This window comes from Diabrotica virgifera, chromosome 10 (genome assembly GCF_917563875.1).
Source record: "Diabrotica virgifera virgifera chromosome 10, PGI_DIABVI_V3a".
Taxonomy (NCBI): Eukaryota; Metazoa; Arthropoda; class Insecta; order Coleoptera; family Chrysomelidae; genus Diabrotica; species Diabrotica virgifera.
This window is the reverse complement of record NC_065452.1, coordinates 68,457,666-68,474,794: the sequence shown is the minus strand read 5'-3', so window position 1 is coordinate 68,474,794 and position 17,129 is coordinate 68,457,666. Positions and strand designations below refer to the sequence as shown.

Below are 17,129 nucleotides of genomic sequence, written 5' to 3'. Positions count from 1 at the left end.
AATTTTATATTTAACGTTTTATTGTGGTAATTTTGTGACATAAGACATAATAAATGACGTCTTTAGGCTGACATTTTGACCATAGAAAGACGTCTTTATGACGTGGATTTATGTCATATTCAATTGACGTCTGTATTACATCAAGCTAGTTTTTGGGTGTACACAACTAAACAACAGTTTTTTGACTGATAGGTTTATTTCATTAAATCAAAACTTAAATGAATATAATTAAAATAAGATAAGAATAACAAATATGATTTGCTACATACAAATGTGTTAGGGTTAAAAAATACATAAAACATGACATTACACACTTTGACCTAAATCTAAACTAAAAAGTTATTATTGTTATAATCAGAATTAAAAAATATAGTAACAAAATTTATGAACAGACCATTTAATAAAGTAATTCCTAGCTATAAAAATAGTTTTTACTTATGTATAATAATAAATATTATATTAATAAATGTAATAGTTTTTACTTAATATGTCGTACCTATACAAAAAAGAGGCAATTAAATTCTTATAAATATATTTCCGAAAACATTTGTTTGCTGTGCTGCATATGGTTAATTTATTAATTTTCATTATAAAAATAAAATAAGTACATAATTAAGATATTTAATACAAACAAGACAGTTCGAGAATTAATTACTAGACTAGATTACCTAGAGAACGAGAAGAGAAATATGATAATGTGATCGTAACAGGTTTGGATATAAACGTTGAAGAACCGGGAGTGTTAAAATTGGCTATGGGAAAAATGATAAACTTTACAGATACAAGTAGAGATTAAATCAGCTCTTAAGATAGAAGAGAGAACATGTCTGCTGCATTTCGTGTACTAATCAAATACTAGTACATATCTAAAAATATTCAAACTGATTGTTGTGCAGTAACATTTATTATTTTAAAACACATTATGGGCATATTCAAAAATGTAAGTAAAATATTTGCATATACACAATATAATTTAAAACAAAAATGTTACCACTAGTCCATTTTTTAAATATTATTGAGAGTTGATTTACTTACAAGACAAGATAACACGAACATTAAACACTCTTATGACATTGATTTGAAAGATGGATGTAGGCGCAACCAGTGTTCATTTATGGGTAATTGAATGCTTACAGACTGGCTCATGTCCAATATTATTTTACAACCAACAGGGCATACTAATTGATAATCATCCCGAATTTAACAATAATGATTTTTGTCTTAAGTATTTCCATGAATGCTGTGCAAAAGGAAATATTAATTAAGTTTGGTAAATCGCAATTTATGGAACTCATGGGCTCATTTCCTATCACTTTGAACTTATGACAGTATGAATTTCCCATTGTTTTCTTATGTTCAAATAGAAAAGATACTTTTATTTACCCACTTTTTTTGAAAAAATACATGAGCATTCTGGTATTATATAGTCAAATATTTTCATGTCAGACATAACATAACACTTTTTACAATGCCTGAACATAATGTTTTCTGTTCCTACTAGACTGTTATGTCCCTGGTACATAGAGAGGGCATGGCAAGTAAATCTTAATGAAATTTCTGATGAATGATGCAGATACATACAACTTTGGTAAGTATTTCCAGTAGAACTACTGCAATAACTTCCAACAATGGGACTATTGTTATAGGAAGGGTTATGGAATTAATACCAATAATATGGCCATTGAAAAATCGGTTGTTATTGTTTATTTAAGAAATAAAAGTCAAAAGAATTATAAAGCTTAAAAAAGGTAAACCTGTTGAAAGCTCTATAATGTCTAGATATCGAACTGTATTAGCTTGCTATTTTACAAGATAATGTGTATATACTAAAAGAAAAAACTGAATACCTCATTGAAACACAAAAAAAACTTGCTGCTCCATTAAATGCACTTTCTGCAATATATGTATACATTCATTTAGTTGGGCCTGTATAGATTATTCAATAAAAAATACCATATCTAAACACATTCATTATGTAGCAATACTACAGATCGCATTCAACCTCAAGCCTTTTCATTTTCTAAAAATTAAATGGTGTCCGGTGATGTTGAACAGCTTTTTTATTATATCTCTACTATGTACTCCTGTGACTGCAGTACAGAACATTATTTTGTTTCTCTTCCTGTGCCATCCAGACAGTAAAATCTACAAAAACATAACAGGTGATTATATGGGAAGTTATACTACTTTTAGCTTACTTGTATCTAGTATCTACCTACATAAAACTACCTTTGATATCAACCTTAATACTTAAAAAATAAATAATAATGCGGAGGTAACCCATACTTACCTAAAGAGTTTTTGAATTGCAATTTTACCAACTGGGTAGGTTGCCCATGTTTTTCCTGCAAATGAAATCCTAAATCCCTCTTGCCATTAAAAAATCATTTGCACTGTAAACAAGTGTAGTTTTTTGAGCTTCATTTTTGTTAAAAGACTAACATAAATTATTTAGAGTTTTAAATAATAACACTATATACAAACAAGACTTGTTTCAATTTATTTACATACATACACATAATCACCTGTAAAAGTAAGGTTAAGATTCGGATTCGAGAAAACACAACTGTCAAATTTTAAACTTCCCGCTAAAGATGTAAATCTGGCAACAGTGCGGTTGCGTGCTGGATATTTAATCTCTCCCTCGTTTGCTGGACATTTAATTTAATCTCTCCCTTGTAAATGTCTTAGGGCCGGTACTTTATGTCTCCGTTAACAGCCGGTTAGTTAACCGAGGTTTAATCGGGACATAAATATATGCAAAACATAGACATAAACGCAATTATACTTATTATTATATTCATAAATAATTATAATAATAATTATAATTGCTTTTATTACAACGCAAGAGGCCCTATGGGGTACTTTTCTGTCCCGATTAAACCCCGGTTAGCTAACCGAGGTTTAACCGGGACATAAAGTACCGGCCCTTAGAGTATGGAAAATTTTTTACCCTTTCCCTGGAGTGACCGCAACGAGAACGAAACTGAAGCCAAAACCAAGTTAGAACCAAACACGAGTGCCAGTGGCGTATCGCGTAGGCCAGAAGAAACTATATAAAACTACATAATTAAATAATATTGCTCGTAGGTTTAGTTAAATTTTCTATTTTTATTAATTACACAATATTATGCATGGCTTACATAGAAAGATTAAAACAAATAACAGTATTTTAGTATGTTGAACTTTTATACCCACTCAAAATAAAACAGGATTAGGAATTAGGGGATGTGACGAAAGCAAACTTTTTGAATTATTGATTTATGATAGATAGGTTCACATAGGTCGCAAAATTTCGGTTCCAATACTATATTTAAATAGGATTTATTTTTTCGAATTCTGAGAAAAAAGTTACAGGGGTGAAAAACTAAGAGACAATTTAGTGTGATTTTTATTTTCAAAGATCTCATTCAAAAGAAACTTTTTATTTATTCTGAGGGACTTTCAGCCCTCGGTAATAATTTAGTCTTTCATTCTACGTTTAAATTTTTCAAAAGTATTACTTTTTTCAGTATAGGGCTTTTCATTCACAGTCATATGTTTCGAGCTTCTGTCATGTGTTACATAATATTAATATATTTACGTCATACGTTATTGGTATATAATTGATACAAACTAGAGACGTATGACGTAGATATATTAATATTATGTGACACATGACAGAAGCTCGAAACAAATAGCAATCTATGAAAAGCCCTATAGGGCTTTTCATTCACAGTCATTTGTTTCGAGCTTCTGTCGTGTGTTACATAATATTAATATATCTACGTCATATGTTATTGGTATATAACAATGGTCGCGTTCACCAGAATAATCCGAGTGCAATCCGATTAATTTGCGCTGAAACGCTGACAGTTTTTTTACTAGTGAACGACTGACGTTTGACATTCGATTGAGAGTGTTCTGTGTTCCATTTGTTTATGTTTTTATTCTTTGTTTATATAATTTATACCCTCATAAAGCTCCAGGATTTGACCTCATAACTGGCGAAATCTTAAAAAAACTCCCAAGAAAAGGTGTCGTCTTAATAACCATTATTTTTAATAGCCTCCTGAGACTATGTTATTTTCCAGTGCAATGGAAGTATGCACAAATTATAATGATACCTAAACCTGGTAAACCTCTAACTGAAGCCAGTTCGTACAGACCAATAAGTCTCCTTCCGACTTTATCAAAAGTATTCGAAAGGTTAATCCTTAACAGAATAGAAACAATAATACCTATAGAAAACCTTATCCCAGATCATCAGTTTGGTTTTCGCTCAAATCACTCAACCATACAACAGTGCCATAGATTAGTCAACAAAATAAAAGAGAGCCTAGAAGGGAAACAAATATGTCTATCAGCATTTCTCGATATACAGCAAGCATTTGATAGGGTGTGGCACGAGGGTCTTCTCTTTAAAATAAAAACTCAGCTAACTGACCAAATCTACCTCCTCCTTAAATCATACTTGTCCGACAGATACTTCCAAGTTAAATACGAAGGTACTCTATCCAACTACCACCAAATAAAATCCGGAGTACCTCAAGGCAGTGTACTTGGCCCATTCCTTTACCAAATCTTCACTGCTGATATTCCTATTAGCGAAAATACACTAATGGCAACATTTGCGGATGACACTGGTATACTAGCATCAGACATCAACGAAATATTAGCATTTAACAAATTGCAAAATCATCTCAATGAACTAGAAGACTGGCTTAAATGCTGGAAAATAAACGTCAACACAAACAAGTCTTGTCAAGTAAATTTCACAAATCGAAGAATTAGATGTCCACAACTACACCTAAATAATTCACCTATACCAATAAAAACAGAAGTAAAGTACCTGGGCCTTCATCTAGACGAAAAACTTACTTGGAAATCACATATTGCAGCCAAACGACGACACCTCGACCTAAAAGTTAAAAATATGAGCTGGCTAATCAACAGAAGATCGCAACTTTCATTAGAAAACAAACTGACCATCTATAAAACAATACTCAAACCAGTGTGGACATACGGAATCGAGCTGTGGGGCTGTAGCAAACCATCCAACACCAAAATACTACAGACATTCCAGTCAAAAACTATTCGTATGTTAGCTAAAGCCCCATGGTATGTGTCAAACCAAACCCTTCATGCAGACCTCAACATCCCCTTCATCAATGATGTGATTGCTGACCACTCCAGAAGGTACATGAATCGCAGCGCAGACCATCCAAACCATCTCATAGATGAATTATTCAACCCCCCACTGGTTGACAGACGTCTGAAAAGACTTTGGCCAGAAGACCTAGCTGCTAGGTAAATTCCAGAGAGTCGTCAATGGATGACACCTGCCACAAGCCAACAACATACATTATATTTACTTATTACTGTATTGAAGTAGATTGTAAATAAGCAATAAATAAATAAAAAAAAAATATAATTTATAACCTAGACAGTTTTGTTTTTAAATAAAACTGAAACTGTCTAAACTAAAATGGATAATATTCTTGAAGAACTTTTGTTTGGGGACGAAATTAGCAAATGCCGTTATACATTTAGCAGATGTACCTACCTCAAATTATTCCAGAAGGATGAGATGAAATTAAATATTAATAAACCATAATTCAATATCCAATTTAGAGAACATTTTCATATGTCCAGAACTACTTTCCAGGTAAAATTGTATAACAAATTAATAACATCATGTATATTATATTGTTATATTTCCAGGAACTATTTAATTGTATTGGTCATATCCACCAATTTGAAAACAGAATAATTCTATTGGAAAAAATTAATGTTTATGATGTGGATGCTAAGTAAACCAGAGAATTTGTTGCTGGGGATACGTTTGGTTTGCCAAAGAGCTCTGGACATAAGATTTTCACCCAAATAATATAGAATTACAAAAAATTGGAAATAACTAATCTTGAATATCAATGTGTATATTGAGTTTAATTTTATTGTAAATATTCTATAATATAATTTTATTGTAAATATTGTATTAACACATTTGTGGACACATCTTCATATGCAGACAGTAATTTCCCTTTGTAAGTACATGCATATTAGTCGTATCTGCGAATGGGTTAATTGTAAATCGTAATCAATAAAAAATTTTTGTGAATCAATAAAAAACTGGTTTGTTTGAAAATAAATGTAGTACAAATGTGGTCATAATATTTATTTTCATGCTTAGATAAAAACTAAATGTATTGTATATATAACACAACCTTTCATATATCTTCCTCCTCCATTGTTAAGCAGAATTTGTTAACAAGAATTGTCCCTCCATTCTTTTTTTAATAAGAGGAATTTCTTCCTTAGCGTTCCTAGTATTTGGTTGTGGCTCTAAAATTGCATTTGTTTCACTGAGAGCATTTAAAAGGTCTCTCAATCCTTATTTCGTTGGACATAGCCATACTCGTAGAAATAATTCTATCTGTATTGATGGTATTATCAGAGAACAACGAACACATGGTGGTCTTCAGAGTGCTCCCAACCAACAGTATATGCTGCTGCGTTTTCTTTTACTGTTTTAACCCTTATCCGGGCAAGTGGGGCTCAATAGGCCCGAAATGCCATGTCTTTTATATGGAAGTAAAATGTCTTGCCCGGATAAGTATTAAAGTGAGCTTTCTCGTTTCAGAATTTTTTATCGAATACAGCTTCAAGATAACGTAACCATGCAAAATAATTATTTTTTCCCTTTATAGGATGCCAGCAACAACTTTGTAATGTAAGATTGCTTGGAAATGTGCTTCTGTATGAGCATCATAAAGGGATGTCTACTGCATTCCCAGTTTATCTCAAGAGTTAGTTGGTTGTTATCAAAGAATCGTATTAAAAAATAGATTATATCTCCCTCTAGTTCTTTTTTCATAGTACTTATATTAAATTTGGATTATGCCTAATTCCATGAAATGACAACAAATAATATGATTGTAAATAGTTTTGAAAAAGCTGTTTAAACTGTATAATTAAATTTTTTTTAAAACATCTACTTTTAAAAATTTCGTACCTAGGCCTGGATCCCGCATACCAAAAAAAAGTTGATTAATAGCAAGCTCAAATTTGTTAATAGCTTAACGGTGTCTAGTTGGACACACTTTGATGTATAGAAACACTGGAGCAGGGGAAGCCTTAATTGTGGAACGTGCCATCCTGACAAGTTTATGATTGTGAAAACTAGCAGGTTGTTTTTAAGTTTATTCAATAGCAAACTTTGTATATTATAATATATGAAAAAATTTTTGTCCGAAAAATATGTTGGGCAGTTGGCTGAAAGACTTTGGTCGATGGCCTTTTGGTACATTGTATCAATAAAGTATGTCTCTCTCTATGTTGGGCATTTTAATAATTCCGACACGTAGAACATGTCAGAGGATAGGAATTATATTGGTGATAAATAGCAGTCTAATTTTGCATGCTAATGAAAGAGTAGCAAATCAATTGGAAGTTCTGTCCGACACAACACATGAGACGTTTTTGTAGTCTGACGTTCGAAACCTGTAACCTGTTCAACAATTAAAACTTCCCGTTCCAGTGTTTGTTTTAAATTAAAACATCAAAGTTTGTCCGACTAGACACTGTTAAGCTAATAACAAATTTTCAGCTTGCTATTAATAAACTTTCTTTTGGTATGCAGGATCCAGGCCTATTAACTATTTAACTCGAGCAGATTCCATTTTACCAGCGAATATAAATCTCATTCAAAATTCGGCATATCTAGATACTTAACTTAATGAAATCTTACCAGAATAATAAACGTTTACTACAAGAACAAAAAAATTTTGATAATAAATTAAAGATTCGGTCAGCTGTAGAAAGGTTTGAACTAATAAAATGCAAATTTAGAGGATTAAAATTTGATACAGAAAATATTCGATTAACGAACATTGTGTTTTACACAATTTTATAATATAGAAGGCAATAATGTTCTGGATAAATGCAATATTGAGTAGGTATGCTAAATAAAGAAATTAATAACATAACGGTGGGTGAAGAAGAATAAAAAATTGGAAATATTATTGAAAATAACTAATATGGAGTATTATTGTATAGGTACCTACCTACCTATATTAAATTTAATTTTATTGTAGGTAAATATTAATTACAAATAGTTGGTATGCAATCAATACCAATTTTTATAAGATTTGTGAATCAATCAAAAACTGGATTGTTGGAAAATAAATGAGGTAGGTACCTACTATACAGATATTGTGTTAATATTTCTAGTAACTATATAAATAAAAAAACACAAATATTTCTAACTTAATTTAGATAATAACTATATATAGGATACATATTAATAATACTAAAATAAGAACTACAAATATTTACAATAAATTACATACAATAATTATTGTATTTATATTCAATTTTAATTAAATTATCCATTTTACTTTGAACTTAATTTTAAAGTTGGCGGGATTCAGCTATCACAGCACAATAACAAATTTAAGGCTGAATAAAATGGCGAGCGCTTCCAATCCGATTAATTCAGCGCACCGTTCACTAGTAAAAGAGCTTCCAATCCGATTGCAATCCGATTCCAAGCTCTCTGTTTGATGAACGCAACCAATGATACAAACTAGAGACGTTTTCCCAATGTCTTCTTGTACACAATTTAGTTTTTATTAGGGCTTTCATTTCATGGAAAAAGTCCAGGTCTAGCCTATATTCTTTCTTTTCTATTTTTTCTGCCTGATATGCCCGAACAGTGGTAATAGGTGCCCTATACTTAGTACTTGACAACAAAGTAAAGTCACAACTCCCTTCAGCACTCCTCACTCCAGCCTTTTCATTTCATTTTCAATTTTCATTGTGGATTAGATTAAGTTCAAACAAGTTAGACAACTCTTAATACAGAAAATTTGATCAAACTCAGTGATTTGGGAACTCCCACATCACTGATCAAACTACATAGACCATAGACTGATCGTGAGAACACCGATTTTTAGAATTTCAACAAACTGCAATTGTGACGTCACTTTGACGTACTTCCTCAAGTACGTCAAGTTTGCTCAAACTGTTTGATCAAATTATTTGATGGTGAGACGCGGCCTTTAAGGCCCCGTCTCACCATCAAATAATTTGATCAAACTTGACAGTTAGTGACACAAAGTGACAGTTAGTGACGTCACATCCTGAACATCTGGGCCCTGATTCTAAAGGTGGATTTTCACAGATCCGATGTCCGACAGTACGATGATACGATAGAAATTTCAGAGAATTTCATTGGCTGAAAAGTGACAGATGGGTTTTCGTACGAAATTAAAAAGTCATCGGAAGAAGTTAAAATTATTTTAACTTTTGCACGAAAATCGGATGAATTTTGACACTGTTGACATTCTATCTTGAACGTCTTGATAACCTTACTTTTGTGAAGTGTTTATGTTTTTGATATATTGAAATGGAACAACAAAATCGTAATTATAAATGGATGTTGTTCTGAAACTATTTTCCTGCGGCATTTTTGTAATTAACTATTTTTAATGAGAAATAAGCCACAATTTTTATAAAAAAAAGATTTTATTTTTTAGTAAAATTGTGGCTTATTTCCCATTAAAAACAGTTAATTATAAATGGATGTGATGGTTACCCTCTTCAAACAGATAATTTGACGAATCCATGATGATCCAAACAATAATAAGAATAAAATCGAAATAAAACTATCTATCTGTTCCTGTTCAATATCCAACAGCAAACATTTGTATCAAATATCAATCCATGGAATAATCAGACATATTACACAAATGTCAAAAAATTTCGGATACGACAATCAAATATAATCGTACGAAAAAATTTCGTATTTCGTGTCTTCGGATATCGGATCTGTGAAAATTAGCCTTAAATCAAATTTCGACCAAAAACAAGTCGCTTTCAATATGGCGACTGTCGAAATTATTTGACACGGAGATGAATGAATGGCCAAAAGCGAGGTTAGGTTTAGTTTAGATGTGTTTTGTTTATTTCTTGCAAGGAAAACTAAATCAAAAGGTATTATAATATAGCTGGGTTTAATTGAAATTTGCTTGTTTTGAGGAATTAGATAGAATAGTATTAAATTAGAAATATAATAATTGAGAATGTCCACAACATGAATCATCAACTCAATGAAAGATGTGAGGTAATAATCTGGGAAAATTAGTAAAAAACAAGGAAAATTAATTACCAGCTATTTTATTGCTGGACATGCTGAAATCAAATCTTAAGATTTCCTATATTAGTAATATAGCTGTGCAAAGTCCACAGAAAGTGTGCTATTTTGTTTATAAACAAATTAGCGCTCCGAAATCTTTTTTTTTTATTATTGGTCTATAACTCCGAAAATTTTAACTTTAAACCAAAACACTCACATAAAAATTGACAGTAATTTAATTCTGCACATTGATAATTTATTCCAATTTCCTTCGACGGAAATTTTCTTCGGAAAATTCGGGTTTTCCAAACAAAATCTTTAATTTTCAACTAAAATTTGAGGGAAGTAATTATTTATCAATAATTAAATAATTTGGTGACAGTGACATAAATCTTTTTTGTTATGAGTGTCTTGAAGATATGAAAATTTGTATGTACAAAGAGGACCGGAATTAAAAGGTATCTAATGGTTCAAAGATTAAAATCCTGTTGTTTATAACTCTGTCGCAAATGCCGGTCAAATTTGACCGGTTATACCTGGAATCACTCCTCGCAATTCAATTTGTTTTTCTTCGAAAAGGACACAGAAGCCGTGCTCTTTTGAACAGCGTTAACTTAATTTAATTTAATCTAATATTTTCTGAGGGGTTCTATTTGTTTATAAGCCAAAAAATTGTTTCTTTATAACATTCCTGAGACCGCTCAAATGGTCCAATTTCAATCCTGTAAGGTACGTTGAATAGGTATAGTGCTTTTTTATATGAAAATCATAGTTATTCTGGTGTATCATAATCTTTCTGGTTATTATTTCGACCGAAATTTTTTAATTAACATTTTAATTATTGCTAAACTATTGGTTAGATTGTCGCCGGTCTCCTGATATACAAAGAGGGGCTAAATTATGGAATAAATTCATTTCTCTAAAATGGACGATTTTAGAGAAAAATCCCGAAACAGGTCGATTTTTATTTTTAAATTAAATTTCTTGGCATATATTTCAAACTAGTGACGTCATCCATCCGAGCGTGATGACGTAATTATTTTTTTAAATAGGAATATGGGTTCGTGTTGTAGCTCATTTACAAAGGCGTTCAATTCTCTATTTAGTATTATAAACATTAATATCAATATTTATACAGGGAGGCCAAAAAATAATTTTGAATTAAATTAATTGACGCAAGAAGAAGAATGCATGTAATTTATTTAACTCAAAATACATTCTATTGCTGTCAGAAAATAGAAAAAAATGTTTATTTTGCAAATAAACATTGCTTTTAGCTTAAATTAAAAGTTCAAACTGCCAATAGGTAGGAGGGAGGCTGTTTGTGATTTAATTTAAGCGAAAAGAAATGTTTATTTGTGAAATAAACCTTTTTTTCTATTTTCTGACAGCAGTACAATGTATTTTGAGTTAAATAAATTACATACATTCTTCTTTTTGCGCCAATTAATTTAATTCAAATTTTTTTTTTGGCAACCCTGTATAAATACCTAATGATATTAATGTTTATATTACTGAATAGAGAATTAAACGCCCTTTCAAATGACTTACCACACGACCCCTATTCCCATTAACAAAATTATCGATTACGTCATCACGCTCAGATGGATGACGTCACTAGTATGAAATATATGCCAAAAAATTGTAATTTAAAAATAAAAATCGACCTCTTTCGGGATTTTGCTCCAAAATCGTCCGTTTTAAAGAAATAAATTTATTCCATAATTTAGCCCCTCTGCGTATAATCTACTATAATAAATCTTTCATGTCTTCAATTATTTAATTATTGATAAATAATTAGGTACTTCCCTAAAATTTTAATTGAAAATGGCAGATTTTTTGGGAAAACTCGGATTTTCTGAGTAAAATTTTTGTTGAAGGAAATCGGAAAAAAAATAACTTTGTGCAGAACTAAATTACGGTGAATTTTTATTTGAGTGTTTTTGGCTCAAAGGAAAAATTATAGGAGTTACAGACCACTAATTGAAAAAAAAAGAAGATTTAGGAGTGCTAATTTGTTTATAAATAAAATAACACACTTTCTGCGGACTTGTCATACCCCATATTACTAATATATGCAATCTTAAGATTCGATTTTAGCAATAAAATAGCTGGTAAATAATTTTTCCCAAAAATGGTACTATTATTTCGATAATTTTCCCAGACTATCAACAAAATCCAAGAAACCGAAGCGCCAACCCAAATTCTGAGCAGTCTCAACATGATAAGGTTAATATCCCCATTTGCTGTCATGGCGGTGTCGAAATGAAATTGCGACTGTCGAAATGAATTAGAATCAGTATTGGGACTACGTGCATTATCGCCTGAGTCGAACGCCTGAGTCGATCGTATTCTAAAGCGTCGTTTAAACACAACGATAAGTCACAGCAACTAGTTGTGATGACAAGTTGAAACACTGTTTAGACGCTGCGATTCAATGCGATACCACCTTCAACCCAACTCCAACTTTGATAAGTTGTGCGATGCACCGTTTACACACAATGATAAGTTGCAACAACTCGATTGACCTTGATAAGTTGTTTGATTTATCGCTGTGTTTAAACGACCCTTAAGGGCGCTTTACAGCTTGCAATTCTACCTGCAAGACGCAAGAAAGTTGCCTAAAGGCATGCGCAGTATGTCGTCAGTTGATTATTGCATGCAACTCCTTGAGACCGCTTTACAGCTTGCAAGAAAACTTGCTGCAATTTCTTGCATGCAAGACTTTCATACAAGTCTATTGCATGGTCTTTTACAGCTTGCAACCCGGCTTGCATGCAATTTGAAAGTTTTACCCTTAACCTAACTTATAAACTTTTGTTTTTTTTAATTACTTTATTGCTGTTTATTTAACTTGGTAAATTTCGAAATGCCAAGACTATCAGAAATAACCAAATATAAAAGGAAAAAGGCGGTAGCAGCAACTTTAAGTATTATTATTGCTGCAGCCAGCCTTTTAGTCACTAATTTAGAACGCCGAGATCGGAGATGGTGAGTAAGATCTTAGTTGAACAAGAAGAGGGGTAATAATGTATCTCCAACAGAAGAATTTATCCAAGTAGATGATGAAAATGACTCTAATTTCTAGGAATGAATGTACATTTTAATAAACCCTTGGGAAAAATTGAACAATTACAAAGAAATCTATATTTCGAAATACTATTTCTGCGGAACACAAATTAATTATTATTCTAAGGTACTTAGCTAGAGGAGAGAGAGCTTCCGTAGCTTAATATACAATTTAAAATAATTATAGAATCTCAGAAAGTGCCATTTCATTATTCATTCATTTCCATCCTTGATATATTTCACAAACAGAAAACAGCTGATCGGCATGTATTCGTGAATCCGTGTCGTCAATGACATTTGATATTGTGGAAAAATCAAATTCCCCTAGACTTGCATGAAAACTTGCAGAAAAAATGGCACCAAACCGATTATCGCGCAGTTGCAAGAAGTTGCATGCAATAATCAACTGACGACATACTGCGCATGCCTTTAGGCAACTTTCTTGCGTCTTGCAGGTAGAATTGCAAGCTGTAAAGCGCCCTTTGCAATTGCGCGATAATCGGTTTGGTGCCATTTTTTCTGCAAGTTTTCATGCAAGTCTAGGGGAATTTGATTTTTCCACAATATCAAATGTCATTGACGACACGGATTCACGAATACATGCCGATCAGCTGTTTTCTGTTTGTGAAATATATCAAAGATGGAAATGGATGAATTGAAATGGCACTTTCTGAGATTCTATAATTATTGTAAATTGTATATTAAGTTACGGAAGCTCTCTCTCCTCTAGCTAAGTACCTTAGGATAATAATTAATTTGTGTTTCGCAGAAATAGTATTTCGAAATATAGATTTCTTTGTAATTGTTCAATTTTTCCCAAGGATTTATTAAAATGTACATTCATTCCTAGAAAATTGGTGTCATTTTCATCATCTACTTGGATAAATTCTTCTGTTGGAGATACATTATTACCCCTCTTCTTGTTCAACTAAGATCTTACTCACCATCTCCGATCTCGGCGTTCTAAATTAGTGACTAAAAGGCTGGCTGCAGCAATAATAATACTTAAAGTTGCTGCTACCGCCTTTTTCCTTTTATATTTGGTTATTTCTGATAGTCCTGGCATTTCGAAATTTACCAAGTTAAATAAACAGCAATAAAGTAATTAAATAAAAACAAAAGTTTATAAGTTAGGTTAAGGGTAAAACTTTCAAATTGCATGCAAGCCGGGTTGCAAGCTGTAAAAGACCATGCAATAGACTTGCATGAAAGTCTTGCATGCAAGAAATTGCAGCAAGTTTTCTTGCAAGCTGTAAAGCGGTCTTTAAGGAATATAGACGGTTCTAGAAGAGACCACACTAAACGTGACTAAACTCAACACGGACGTTTGCATAGGTATATATTAACATAGAGTGAGCCTTCACTCCGCGCGTCCTGACGACAATGGACAGCCTAAGTCTGACGTCACAAATGTCACAAAATTGGGAGGAGCTTATATTGGCTCCAAACAATTTTGATTGTAAGGTTAAATGGTCATAAGACATTTTTCATTTATGTGCTTTGTGTGGCAAAATAAGACTTCATTTACGTATTTTGTTAAAGAAACGTATTAATTAAGAGATTTTTATTCGTTTTTGCTCAGGTGGTTTTTATTCCTTAGTGATTGAAAATAAACATAACCTCAACACTGTTTACGTTCTAATCATTGCATTAAATTAACTCACCTGAGCCAAAACGAATAAAAATCTCTTAATTGGCACGTTTCTTTAACTAAATACCTAAATGAAAAGTCTTATTTTGTCACACAAACTACGTAAACAATAAATTAAAAATTCCTTATGAGTGTTTAACATTACAAACAAAATTGTTTGGAGCCAAATATAAGCTCCTCCCAATTTTGTGACGTCAAGACTTAGGAAGTCCATTATCTCTTCGACTGGTTTGCGCTATCTCTTTCTAGCACATTGTACCGAGAAACTAAGATGACATTAAGGTGTGAATATAGGCACGGAAGAGGAGGACAACTGTCGTAGCTTAATATGCGTAAGAGTGAAACAGCACTAATCCAAAGAAAAAAGATGGCGTCGTCACTTCGCTTTGAATGACACTCTCTCTATGTCAATTTACCTCTATGGACGTTTGCTGTGATTGGCAGTCATCGTCATCGGATTGCATGATTTGAGTTTCCACTAGACTTGTGTTATGGACGGATTTTACGGGCTGTGATTGGTCGTATTCAAATCAATGACATTTGATGACATTTAAAAGAAATACGTAATCCTGTTTTCTCGTTTGTTTTTGTTTATGCAGTGTGTTTATGTTATACAAAAGAAAAATATTGATATTTTAGTTATTAATCTTGGATTTTGAGACTATTTTATACGTTTATACTTGTTTATTGTATTCATTTTTAAACAGCCATATTATTTCCAGCAAAAGTTATGGAACGTTTACAGATACATAGTAATATTTATAAAAAAAAAAACAAATTACTTTCTGCTTGCTTCCTATATTTTGTAAATTTTTAAAGCTTCCTCCCAGACTCATTTGAGTATAAGGTGGTTCATTTTTCCGAAATAAATGGAAAGGATGGCGCATTTAATGCAGTGATTTGAGCTAATATAACAACACAAGAAGATGCTCAAAATTGTCAAAAAGAATATGAAAATATTAATAAAGTAAATTTTAGAGTTCTAAGAACTTATCCAAATGATTCTATGAAGCTTGTTTTCAAGGTAAATATTGATGTTAATATATTCACTTTCTAACTTTATGGGTTTTATATTTTGTAGGGATGAATAATTAACATTGGAGAGAATTTTTAAGTATTTTGCTAAGCAACAAATTTTGTGTTCATTTTGATTTAAAGTTCAAAACATATATTCATATATTGTAAGATATTAAATAGATTTTTTTTATTACAGAAAGACTATCGATGCCATCGCAATACTCAGGCTAATTTGCCTTCATCAAAGACAAAAAATCCGTCATCTAAACATGTTAACTGTCAGGCATTCTTAATAATTACAGTGAAACCATCAAGTATGAAAAGGTAAAGTCTATTTGCTAATCTGAGACACAACTACTGTCTAGTGACGTTGGTAATTTTTTTTGAGAAGTTAGGTTGCTAGATGTAACTGGAAAAGACTACACAACCAAACATAACTAAGTACTCATAGCCAATATTATTATTAACAGTAAACAGGCATAAATAACATAACATACACCATACACCAATCAATAATTATTTATTTAAACCTTTATAATGTATTGATAACAGATGAGAAAAGTATTTATTGTACAAAATAAAAATATTTTATAGAAATAAATTCCACAAAATTTTATGAGTTTAGTATACACTCCCATTATTTCCAACAATTATTTTTTTTTTAGTGAAAGATCAAGTTGATTTGAGCAGTTAATATCTATTGTTGGGTAGGAATTTTTGTGTTGTAAAGACAACACTTATATATTACGATTATAGATATTAAAGCTGCTTTTGATTGTATAAATAGAGAAATAATATGGTCAGTAATGGAAGACCTGGAAAGCCCACAAAAGATAATAAGCCTGGCAAAAAGTACATATAAAAGTATATAGAAATGTACTGGCTAAAGTACAAATAAACGGAAACTGATTGCCAATAATAAATCTAAGAGGAATAAAACAAGGGGACAGTTTCATTCATATTAGTAATGGATCGAGTAATGAAGAGTGCTATAAGAAGGTCAAGGCAAACAGTCAACAATAGGGTATAGGAATTTAGTACCAGTGAAAATGGAAGGATTACTATATGCAGATGACCTAGAAATAATATCAGATAAAGAAAAAATGCAAAAATTAATGAATATATGGGTGGAAGAAATAGAAAATTTGAAAATGGAGGTAAATGTAAAGAAAACGAAGACCATGATAGTAACCCAAAAGAAAAGGGAAGAAATAAACCAAACGTTATTTAGTCGCAAAAATGAAATAATGGAAACAATCTCGACGTTTGAATACC

The 17,129-nt window shown here is 31.7% G+C and overlaps 2 long non-coding RNA genes across 2 annotated transcripts; both read left to right on the top strand.

The window, feature by feature from the left end:
- The first annotated feature begins 5,415 nt into the window (after positions 1–5,415).
- Positions 5,416–6,146, top strand: LOC126893294 (uncharacterized). The gene is made up of 2 exons (XR_007701121.1): positions 5,416–5,647; positions 5,704–6,146. It is a non-coding gene; the product is annotated as an uncharacterized LOC126893294 (long non-coding RNA).
- Positions 6,147–15,058: 8,912 nt separating this feature from the next.
- Positions 15,059–16,470, top strand: LOC126893293 (uncharacterized). The gene is made up of 2 exons (XR_007701120.1): positions 15,059–15,861; positions 16,051–16,470. It is a non-coding gene; the product is annotated as an uncharacterized LOC126893293 (long non-coding RNA).
- The last annotated feature ends 659 nt before the right edge of the window (positions 16,471–17,129 follow it).